Source organism: Triticum dicoccoides, chromosome 3A, assembly GCF_002162155.2.
Source record: "Triticum dicoccoides isolate Atlit2015 ecotype Zavitan chromosome 3A, WEW_v2.0, whole genome shotgun sequence".
In the NCBI taxonomy this organism is placed as follows: Eukaryota; Viridiplantae; Streptophyta; class Magnoliopsida; order Poales; family Poaceae; genus Triticum; species Triticum dicoccoides.
The window spans coordinates 498,811,280-498,822,367 of NC_041384.1; the positions used below are offsets into that span (position 1 = coordinate 498,811,280).

The 11,088-nt window shown below is 48.9% G+C and overlaps 1 protein-coding gene across 1 annotated transcript in view; it reads right to left on the reverse strand.

Moving 5' to 3' along the window:
• LOC119272475 overlaps nt 1–11,088 on the reverse strand; it is an 87,695-nt gene that overhangs the window by 3,477 nt on the left and 73,130 nt on the right. The gene's annotated exons all lie outside the window — the stretch shown is intronic.

The window sequence follows — 11,088 nt, forward strand, 5'->3', positions numbered from 1 at the left end:
TGATCCGGTGAAGACAACAAGGGGGAATTTTTGGATCAGGGAGGATCCCGAGGGAGTGGCGGCGACGCTAGGTAGGATGGGACAAGGTACCTGATTTTTAGGGTTGGACCTTGTGTATTTATATGGCAGGTGGATTAAGTTGGGGCTATCCGGTCCCTTCGATCGTAATCAGACGGTCGCGAATAACTATATTAGGAAGTCCAATTAACAAAACGGAGACGTTTTGTAAATGTTTGGGGATGATCCGGATCCAACGGTGACGACTGCTCGGGTCGGGTCCGGGACAATTTCGGACGCGCACGTGAGGAGGGCTGCGGGCTGACGAGAGAGGTTAGGTTGGATTTGGCGGTAGGTAGTGGGCTATGTAGACGGTCTCGAGCTGAGAGAAGAGAAGAGAGGGAGGCCCGGCGACTGTTTCCGGACACCGAAAACGTCCGACGTTAGACCGACTATATTGCCGCTATGTTTAATCGTTGGGCATCAAACGGACTCGGAATGTGATGAAACTTGACAGGCGGTCTACTGACAATAAAACAACACCGCATGCCAACTTTCAACCCAATCCGAGAACATTTTCCGGCCACTTATAAAATAATATTTCAGAGGTGCCGCGGGCGCGTGCAAGTGTGTGTGGGCTCAGAACGGACAACGGACGGAACTGGGGAACCCGAACGGATGCAAGTTTGAAAACATGATGATGCAATGCACATGATGACATGACAAGATGCAACACGCAAGGGAATGACATGGCAAAGACAGCGAATAACTGGAAGACACCTGGCACATCGGTCTCGGGGCGTAATAAGACCGCCTGTCAAATTTCATCCCATTCCGAGAACATTTACCGGCCACTTATAAAATAATATTTCGGACATGCCGCGGGCGCGTGCAAGTGTGTCTAGGCTCAGAACGGACAACGGAAGAAATAGGGAGGCCGGGACGGATGCAAGTTTTGAAAAAGATGATGATGCAATGCGGATGATGACATGACAGGATGCCAACACGCAAGAAAATGACAAGCCAACAACAGCAAATAAGCGGAGGACGCCTGGCACATCGGTCTCGGGGCGTCACACTCGTGGCCGCGACAGAGAGGCCTCTCGGCCCTCCACTCAAGCCGCACCCCGGCGCCGCTCAAAAAATACCAAGGCACGGGAAAATGCGCCAGACCTGCGAGATATATTGGAGGACAAGGCAAGGCAAACAAGATTGATCTACGGATCGCGTGGGTGCCCCACGGCACGAGACGGTAATCGTCACTCCGTATACAGTCAATCCGGCCTGGCCGAACACAGTAGACAAAGCTCGTTTGAGATGCATCGTGATATGGCCCAATACAGAGGCGCCGCACACCCACTATGCTTCACAGATGAAGTAATGGATCATCAAATCCCCGAGGGTTTCAACTTACGATGGCACAACAGATCCTCCGGTATGGATCGATGACTATCTCCTTCATGGCCACATGGCCCGCGGTGATGACCTACACGCCATCAAATACCTCCCACTCAAGCTTAAAGGACCAGCTCGACATTGGCTTAACAGCTTGCCAGCAGAATCAATTGGTTGTTTGGAGGACCTGGAAACCGCATTCCTCGACAATTTCCAGGGCACTTATGTGCGACCACCAGATGCCGATGACCTTAGCCACATAATTCAGCAGCCAGAGGAATCGGCCAGACAATTCTGGACACGGTTCCTAACCAAGAAAAATCAAATCGTTGACTGTCCGGACGCAGAGGCCCTAGCAGCCTTCAAGCATAACACCCGCGACAAGTGGCTTGCATGGCACCTAGGACAGGAAAAGCCGAAATCTATGGCAGCCCTGACGACACTTATGACCCGCTTTTGCACGGGAGAAGATAGCTGGCTAGCTCGTAGCAATAACATGACCAAGAGCCCTGGTAATTCGGATACCAAGGACAGCAGTGGCAGGTCGCGTCGTAACAAGTAAAAGCGCCGCATTAACGGCGACAATGCCGAGGATACGACAGTTAATGCCGGATTCATAGGCTCTAAACCCGGTCAGCAGAAAAAGCCATTCAAAAGAAATACTCCGGGCCTGTCCAGTTTGGACCGAATACTCGACCGCTCATGCCAGATACATGGCACCCCCGAAAAACCAACCAATCACACCAACAAGGATTGTTGGGTGTTCAAGCAGGCAGGCAAGTTAAATGCAGAAAGCAGAGACAAAGGGCTGCATAGCGATGACGAGGAGGAGCCCCGGCCGCCGAACAACAGTGGAGAGAAAGGTTTTCCCCCACAAGTGCGGACGGTGAACATGATATACGCAACCCATGTCCCCAAGAGGGAGCAAAAGCGTGCGCTAAGGGACGTATACACGATGGAGCCAGTCGCCCCAATGTTCAACCCATGGTCTTCCTGCCCGATCACTTTTGATCGAAGGGACCACCCCACTAGCATCCGTCATGGCGGATTCGCCGCATAGGTTCTAGACCCAATTATTGACGGATTTCACCTCACTAGAGTCCTTATGGACGGCGGCAGCAGCCTGAACCTGCTTTACCAGGATACAGTGCGTAAAATGGGCATCGATCCCTCGAGGATTAAACCCACTAAAATGACCTTTAAAGGCATCATACCAGGTGTAGAGGACAACTGTACAGGCTCAGTTACACTTGAAGTTGTCTTCGGATCTCCGGATAATTTCCAAAGCGAGGAGTTAATCTTCGACATAGTCCCGTTTCGCAGTGGCTATCACGCACTACTTGGGCGAACCACATTTGCCAAGTTCAATACGGTGCCGCACTACGCATACCTCAAGCTCAAAATGCCAGGCCCTCGAGGAGTCATCACGGTCAATGGAAACGCCGAACGCTCTCTCCGAACGGAGGAGCATACGGCGGCTATCGCAGCAGAAGTAGAAAACAACCTCTCAAGGCAATTCTCCAGTCCGGCCATTAAACATTTGGACACCGTCAAGTGCGCCCAGAGTAACCTACAACAAGACCGCCTGGTACATTCCGAGCAAGCGTAGCAATGCGGCCCCGACCCCAGCCCTCGCGAACTTGCGAAACCAGTGTTACGCGTACATAACTACGCCCTGGAAATACCATGGGCACAGGGGGAGGGGCACCATCACGGCATGCCCGAAACGCGGCTTAAACCGCACTAGGGGCTGCCGACTTCTTCATTTTCTCTTACTTTCATGACTCCACTCTTCAGAAGGCCTGTCCGGCAGTACAATTGCCGCACAAACGATACAACAACCAGGGGAGCAGAAAGCTACGCCACACTATGGAACTCTAAGGTGGTCTCTATAACGAGCAGTATACCTGTTTCACATACCATTCCGCAGCCCGCCCCTGGAAAGGACATGTTAAATAGTCCCATCTTTTGCTTATTGCACTATTTGTATCATTCTGCTTTGATCGCAGCTTTTTTAAATAAACAATGCATAGCTTCCGTCTATTATTGCATTACTCTTTTTTACGAATATATGTTCATTAATGACATGTTGCACCCGTACACTTTGGTACGGCCAATACGCCAGGAGCTTAAGTACCCCACAATACGGTGTGAGAAGTCCGAACACTTTCACAAGTGCGGCACCCCGAACTTATAGCATTATATACATCGGCTCCGAATCATGTCTTGGGTCAATAGTTGGGTTTGCCCGGCTCCTATGTTTTGGTACCTTACGTTCCGTTATATTGGCTAAGGTAGCACTAGGAGAACTACTGCGATTGTGCCCCAGTTGAGCTAGGCTAAGCACCTCAGTAGAGAAAGCTAAAACTGACCGTCATGATGAGGCGAGAGCTGGTCGCTGTTCGAGAGGTTTTCGAGTCCCTAAAGACTTATGCCGCTTAGAGCGAGGAGTCGGCTTTATCCGGCCTAGGCGTGGATAGCGCCCCGAACTCGGTCTTCCGAACACTAGGGGCTTTGCCGAAATTTAAAATTATAGAATTCTATGGCTAAGTGAGAGTGTTCAAGCATTATAGTCTGATTGCCTTGTTCGTTGTGTTGAGCGCCTCCCTCGAAGGACCCGAGAATGTGAAAAAGAGCGCTCATGTTTATCCCAAACACCCCAGCACTCGTGGCATGGGGGCAGAAGCCGACGACTAGCCATCTCTCAAATTTGATAAACGGTCACACAAAAGGTAATATTTTAAATTCAAAAGCGTTGCTTAGCGCATATGAACAAGTTTTTGCGTACAAGATCACAAATGCGAGTTTACTCAAAAATTACATCTTTGGAGCATTCATCCGCTATAAGGCGGGCACCCTTCAGGATGCCCTCATAATATGCTTCCGGACGCGATGCTCCTTGCCCAGCGGCGGCCCATCCTTCACCAGCTTCTCCGGATCCATCTTGCCCCAGTGCACTTTAGCACGGGCAAGCGCCCTATGGGCACCTTCGATGCAGACGAAGCGCTTGATTACTTCAAGCCGTGGACAGGCATCCACTAGCCGCCTCACCAGCCCAAAGTAGCTCCCAGGCAAAGCCTCTCCAGGCTAAAGCCAAACTATGAGGCCCTTTATCGCCTGTTTGACCACCTTGTGGAGCTCGACCATTTGCTTCAGCTGGTCGCTCAAAGGCACAAGGTGTCCGGCCTCAGCATACTGAGACCAGAACACCTTCTCCATCGAGCTCCCCTCCTTGGATCGGTAGTAGGTGGCGGCATCAGACGCACTGCGGGGCAATTCTGCGAATGCTCCTGGAGAGCTCCGGACTCGGGTAAGTAACAAGTAATTCAATTTCACGTGCTTTCTTTGCATAATGAATGCCTTACCCGCCGCTCTCTTCTTCATCGCTTCAATTTCTTGGAGGGCTTTCTGGGCTTCGGCCTTGGCAGACTTCGCGTTTTCGAGGGCTGCCGCAAGCTCGGACGCTTGCGTCATTGAGTCAAGCTCCAAACTCTCGTGTTTTTTCACGAGAGCCTGGAGCTCTTTCTGCAACTCCTCCACCCGCGCCTCCTGCTTCCCTCTCTCTGTGCGCTCCGCGGCCACTCTGTTTTCGGCCTTGGACAACGCTTTCTTAAGGGTTGCCACCTCGGTCATGGCCCCTATAATAGCACGTTGATCCTGTCATTTTTTGCAACCACATCTTCTCTATATACTTGCGCAAGGTATTACTTACCTTCCTCTCCTCGAGTTGCCTCTTGGCATGTCCAAGCTCGTTCTCGGACCGCGCGAGGTTTTTCTTCAGCGTATCCACCTCCACAGTCAGTGCGGCGGAGGCTAGCAGCGAAGCCTGCATACGCATATTGACTTGATTATGTTAGACTCCTGCGAATGTTATTAGATCCTCTATTCGGCTTTTCTTTCCGAACGTCGAACAGAGCATCAGGGGATACAGTCTATGCGGTAATATTTTTACATATTCTTTACTTAACTCAAAGCCTGTTAGAAGGCTGACACAGGCTTCAGTCAGTCCGCTCTTGGCGGACTGAACCTTCTGGATCACCGCACTCATAATAGTGCGGTGCTCCTCGTCGATGGAGGCGCCGTTAAGCACCTCCAGCAAATTATCCGGTGCCTCCGGTTGGACGGAGGTCACCAGCTCGATAGGCTTGCTCCTCTTGGAAGGAGGCTGCCTACCGGAGTCCGGAACTGTCAAAGGTTCCGGCGTGGTGTCCGGCTCAAGGCCGGACTTGGAGCCCTTGGGGGTTCTATCCCCTTTACGCCTGGAGTCCGGGAGGTCGCCTTGCGGCGCCTCCAGGACCACCTCCTCCTGGCTTGGAACCTGTTGGGACGCCACCTCGGCGTCATCCGTAGGGTGGGGGGAGGTAGCCGTCAGAAGCGAATTCACATCCGACGAATCCAGGGAGCCGCTCGATGACTCGTCGAGCCTGGCCTTGGGCGGACTGCATAGTCATATTCAGCGTAAGGAGGAGCTATGCAAGAAAGGAACACTATGAATTGCTCTGGTGTCCAAATACTTACGATCTCGCCAGGGGCTTGGACCTATGTGGCCACTCCTCTTCGCCGTCGTCGGCGTTGGTGGAGTAGTCCGGAGGAGGGGTCTTCCCCTTCTTGGACCCTTCAGCCTCCCCAGTTGGGGCGGCCTTCCTTTTCTTCCCTCTCCCCGCTGGAGGGGGAGAGGTCTCTTCTTCCTCCTCCTCGTCTTCATGGGAGGAGTGCGTCTTGGAGTCATCGGATGATGAATCTGGAACCTCCAGGCGCCGGCCACTCTTTCGAGTCCCCATGGCCTTCTTCTTGGCCTTCTTCTCCGGCACCACATAGGGTGCCGAAACCAGCAGCTTCGCCAAGCGAGCGTCCGCTGGACCTTCGGGCAAAGGAGCCGGACAGTTGATCTGTCCGGACGTCTCCTGCCAATCCTGTCAAAGGTAAGGGAGCTTAGATCCCGCATGGAGTCAAACTATGAAAAACTAATACCCTGTAAAAGGTAAAAACAGCTTACCGCACTAGCATGATGCTGCGAGCTGAATCCGCGATCCTCGGTAGCGGATGCGGGGGCCTCGGCACCCTTGAAAAGCACCTTCCAGGCATCTTCGTACGTCGTGTCGAAGAGCCTTCTCAGAGTTTGGTGCTGCACCGGGTCGAACTCCCACAGGTTGAAAGCCCGTTGTTGACACGGGAGGATCCGGCAGATGAGCATAACCTGGACTACGTTGACAAGTTTGAGCGTCTTGTCCACCAGGGTTTGGACGCATGTTTGGAGTCCGGTCAGCTCTCCTTTTTTACCCCACGATAGGCCCGTCTCTTTCCAAGAGGTGAGCCGCGTAGGGGGTCCGGATCGAAACTCGAGGGCTGCGACCCATTCAGGGTTGCGCGGCTCGGTGATGTAAAACCACCCCGATTGCTACCCCTTTAGGGACTCCACGAAGGAGCCCTCGAGCCATAGGACGTTGGGCATCTTGCCCACCATGGCGCCTCCGCACTCCGCCTAGGTGCCGCACACCACCTTCGGCTTGACATTGAAAGTCTTGAGCCATAGGCCGAAATGGGGGTGGATGCAGAGGAAAGACTCGCACATGACGATAAACGCCAAGATGTTGAGGACAAAGTTTGGGGCCAGATCATGGAAATCCAGGCCATAGTAGAACATGAGCCCCCGGACAAATGGGTGGAGAGGGAAGCCCAGTCCGCGGAGGAAATGGGGGAGGAACACCACCCTCTCATGGGGCCTAGGGGTGGGGATGAGCTGCCCCTCTTCGGGAAGCCGGTGCGCAATGTCGTTAGACAAGTACCCGGCCTTCCTCAGTTTTTTGATGTGTCCCTCCATGACGGAGGAGACATCCACTTGCCTCCCGCTCCGGACATGGCTGGAGAAGGTTGAGGTGGGCTGTGCAGACTTGGGCGCTGGAGCTCGAGTGCGCGATAATGGATAGGCAAAGGAGGAAGAAGGCGTGGATGAAAAGGGGGATCCTTATCCCCATATATGGGCGGATGCGACTATGCATCCCCACTAGCCTGGTAAAACTCGCTTATCTCCCAAGCGCCGTAATCAATGGCGCGGTTGGGTTACCCACGCCCGTATTGATGAGAATCCCGGAATAAGGGGACACGATCTCTGCTTTGACAAGACGTGCCAAGGAAACCGCCTCGCTAAACGCGCTGAGGTGGGACAGTAAAATGATTCGAATAAAGACTTGGCCGTGGTGTGATGTCACGCTACGGAATACTTCAGCAGATTAGATTTGTGTAAATATTATTCTCTCTATGGAAATATGTGGAAACTTATTTTGCAAAGATGGACACTACCTTTGTGTTCAAAATCATCTATGAAGTACTTAAAAGAGGAACCCGCCTTGCAATGCCAAAGACAATCTGTGCGCCGGACTCGTCGTCATTGAAGCCTGGTTTAGGGGCTACTGAGGGAGTCATGGATTAGGGGGTGTCCGAATAGCCGGACTATACCTTCGGCCGGACTTCTGGACTATGAAGATACAAGATTGAAGACTTTGTCCCGTGTCCGGAAGGGACTTGCCTTGGTGTGGAAGGCAAGCTTGGCGATACGGATATGTAGATCTCCTACCATTGTAACCGACTCTGTGTAACCCTAGCCCTCTCTGGTGTCTATATAAACCGGAGGGTTTTAGTCCATAGGATGAACAACAATCATACCATAGGCTAGCTTCTAGGGTTTAGCCTCCTTGATCTCGTGGTAGATCTACTCTTGTACTACCCATATCATCAATATTAATTGAGCAGGAGTAGGGTTTTACCTCCATCGAGAGGGCCCGAACCTGGGTAAAAACATCGTGTCCCTTGTCTCCTGTTACCATCCGCCTAGACGCACAGTTCGGGACCCCCTACCCAAGATCCGCCGGTTTTGACACCGACAGTTTGCCTTTAGGATGTTCACATTTGCTTGATGGTTTGTACGGTACAGGACAGAAACTTTGGCTGTAGTGCATGATTTTACATTTTTTGCTGGAATGTCAAATAGTTCTGATTCTTTTTGCACTGTCTTCCTATACAAATTGTTTATTTTTCCTACTTTTGGTAGAATTTTTCAAGTATGAAAAGTATGGTGAATGTTCAGATTATTACAGACTATTCTGTTTTAGACAGATTCTGTTTTTGATGCATAGTTTGCTTATTTTGATGAAACTATCAATTTATATTAGTGGATTAAGCCATGAAAAAGTTATACTACAGTAGACACAATGCAAAAACAAAATATGAATTGGTTTGCTACAGTACTTAGAGTAGTAATTTGCTTTATTATACTAACGGATGTTAAGGAGTTTTCTGTTGAAGTTTTGTGTGGATGAAGTGTTCAATGATCGAGAAGGTCTCGATGTGAGAAGAAGGAAGAGAGGCAAGAGCTCAAGATTGGGCATGCCCGAGGCACCCCAAGTAAATATTCAAGGAGACTCAAGCATCTAAGCTTGGGGATGCCCAGGAAGGCATCCCCTCTTTCTTCAACAAGTATCAGTATGTTTTCGGATTCGTTTCGTTCATGCGATATGTGCAATCTTGGAGCGTCTTTTGCATTTAGTTTTCATTTTTCTTTTATGCACCATGCTGGTATGAGATAGTCCTTGGTTGATTTATAGAATGCTCTTTGCACTTCACTTATATCTTTTGAGTATGGCTTTATAGAATGCTTCATGTGCTTCACTTATATCATTTGAAGTTTGGATTGCCTGTCTCTCTTTACATAGAAAACCGTCATTTGTTGAATGCTCTTTTGCTTCACTTATATTTGTTAGAGCATGGGCATATCTTTTGTAGAAAGAATTAAACTCTCTTGCTTCACTTATATCTATTTAGAGAGATGACAGGAATTGGTCATTCACATGGTTAGTCATAAAATCCTACATAAAACTTGTAGATCACTGAATATGATGTGTTTGATTCCTTGCAATAGTTTTGCGATATAAAGATGGTGATATTAGAGTCATGCTAGTGGGTATTTGTGGATTGTAGAAATACTTGTGTTGAGGTTTGTGATTCCCGTAGCATGCACGTATGGTGAACCGTTATGTAACGAAGTTGGAGCATGAGGTATTTATTGATTGTCTTCCTTGTGAGTGGCGGTCGGGGACGAGCGATGGTCTTTTCCTACCAATTTATCCCCCTAGGAGCATGCACGTAGTACTTTGTTTCGATGACTAATATATTTTTGCAATAATTATGTGAGTTCTTTATGACTAATGTTGAGTCCATGGATTATACGCACTCTCACCCTTCCATCATTGCTAGCCTCTCTAGTACCCCGCAACTTTCGCTAGTACCATAAACCCACCATATACCTTCCTCAAAAAAACCACCATACCTACCTATCATGGCATTTCCATAGCCATTCTGAGATATATTGCCATGCAACTTCCATCATCATCATATACATGACTTGAGCATTCATTGTCATATTGCTTTGCATGATCATAAGATAGCTAGCATGATGTTTTCATGGCTTGTCCGTTTTTTGATGTCATTGCTACGCTAGATCATTGCACATCCCGGTACACCGCCGGAGGCATTCATATAGAGTCATATCTTTGTTATAGTATTGAGTTGTAATATCGAGTTGTAAGTAAATAAAAGTGTGATGATCATCATTATTAGAACATTGTCCCATGTGAGGTTATCAAAATAAAAGTGGCCAAAGAAGCCCCCCAAAAAGAGAGAGAGAGGCCAAAGAAGCCTACAAAAAATACAAAAAAAAACAAAAAAACAACAAAAAATGAGAGAAAAAGAGAGAAGGGGCAATGTTACTATCCTTTTACCACACTTGTGCTTCAAAGTAGCACCATGTTCTTCATATAGAGAGTCTCTTGAGTTATCACTTTCATATACTAGTGGGAATTTTCATTATAGAACTTGGCTTGTATATTCCAACAATGGGCTTCCTCAAATGCCCTAGGTCTTCATGAGCAAGCAGGTTGGATGCACACCCACTTAGTTTTAGTTTGAGCTTTCATATACGTATAGCTCTAGTGCATCCATTGCATGGCAATCCCTGCTCACTCACATTGATATCTATTGATGGTCATCTCCATAGCCCGTTGATACGCCTAGTTGATGTGAGACTATCTTCTCCTTTTTGTATTCTCCACAACCACCATTCTATTCCACCTATAGTGCTATGTCCATGGCTCATGCTCATGTATTGCGTGAAAGTTGAAAAGGTTTGAGAACGTCAAAAGTACGAAACAATTGCTTGGCTTGTCATCGGGGTTGTGTATGATGTGAGTATTTTGTGTGGTGAAGATGGAGCATAGCCAGACTATATGATTTTGTAGGGATAACTTTCTTTGGCCTTGTTATTTTGAAAAGACATGATTGCTTTATTAGTGAGATTGAAGTATTATTGTTTTTATGTCAAATGATAGACTATTGCTTTGAATCACTCGTATCTTAATATTCATGCCATGATTAGATATGTGATCAAGATTATGCTAGGTAGCATTCCACATCAATTTTTTTATCATTTACCTAGTCGAGGACGAGCAGGAATTAAGGAGTTGCTGCTGCTTTAGCTCTCACTCGCGCTGCTGCTCTACTCTTGCTCTCGGTCCCCTGCCTGGTCTGCTCTTGCTATTGCTCTTGCTCGCGCTGCTGCTCTCACTCTTACTCTTGATTGCAATGCTGCTCCGATTTAGCTACACTTCAGTTGACTGAATCGACTTTTGGGCCAGTCGATTTTCA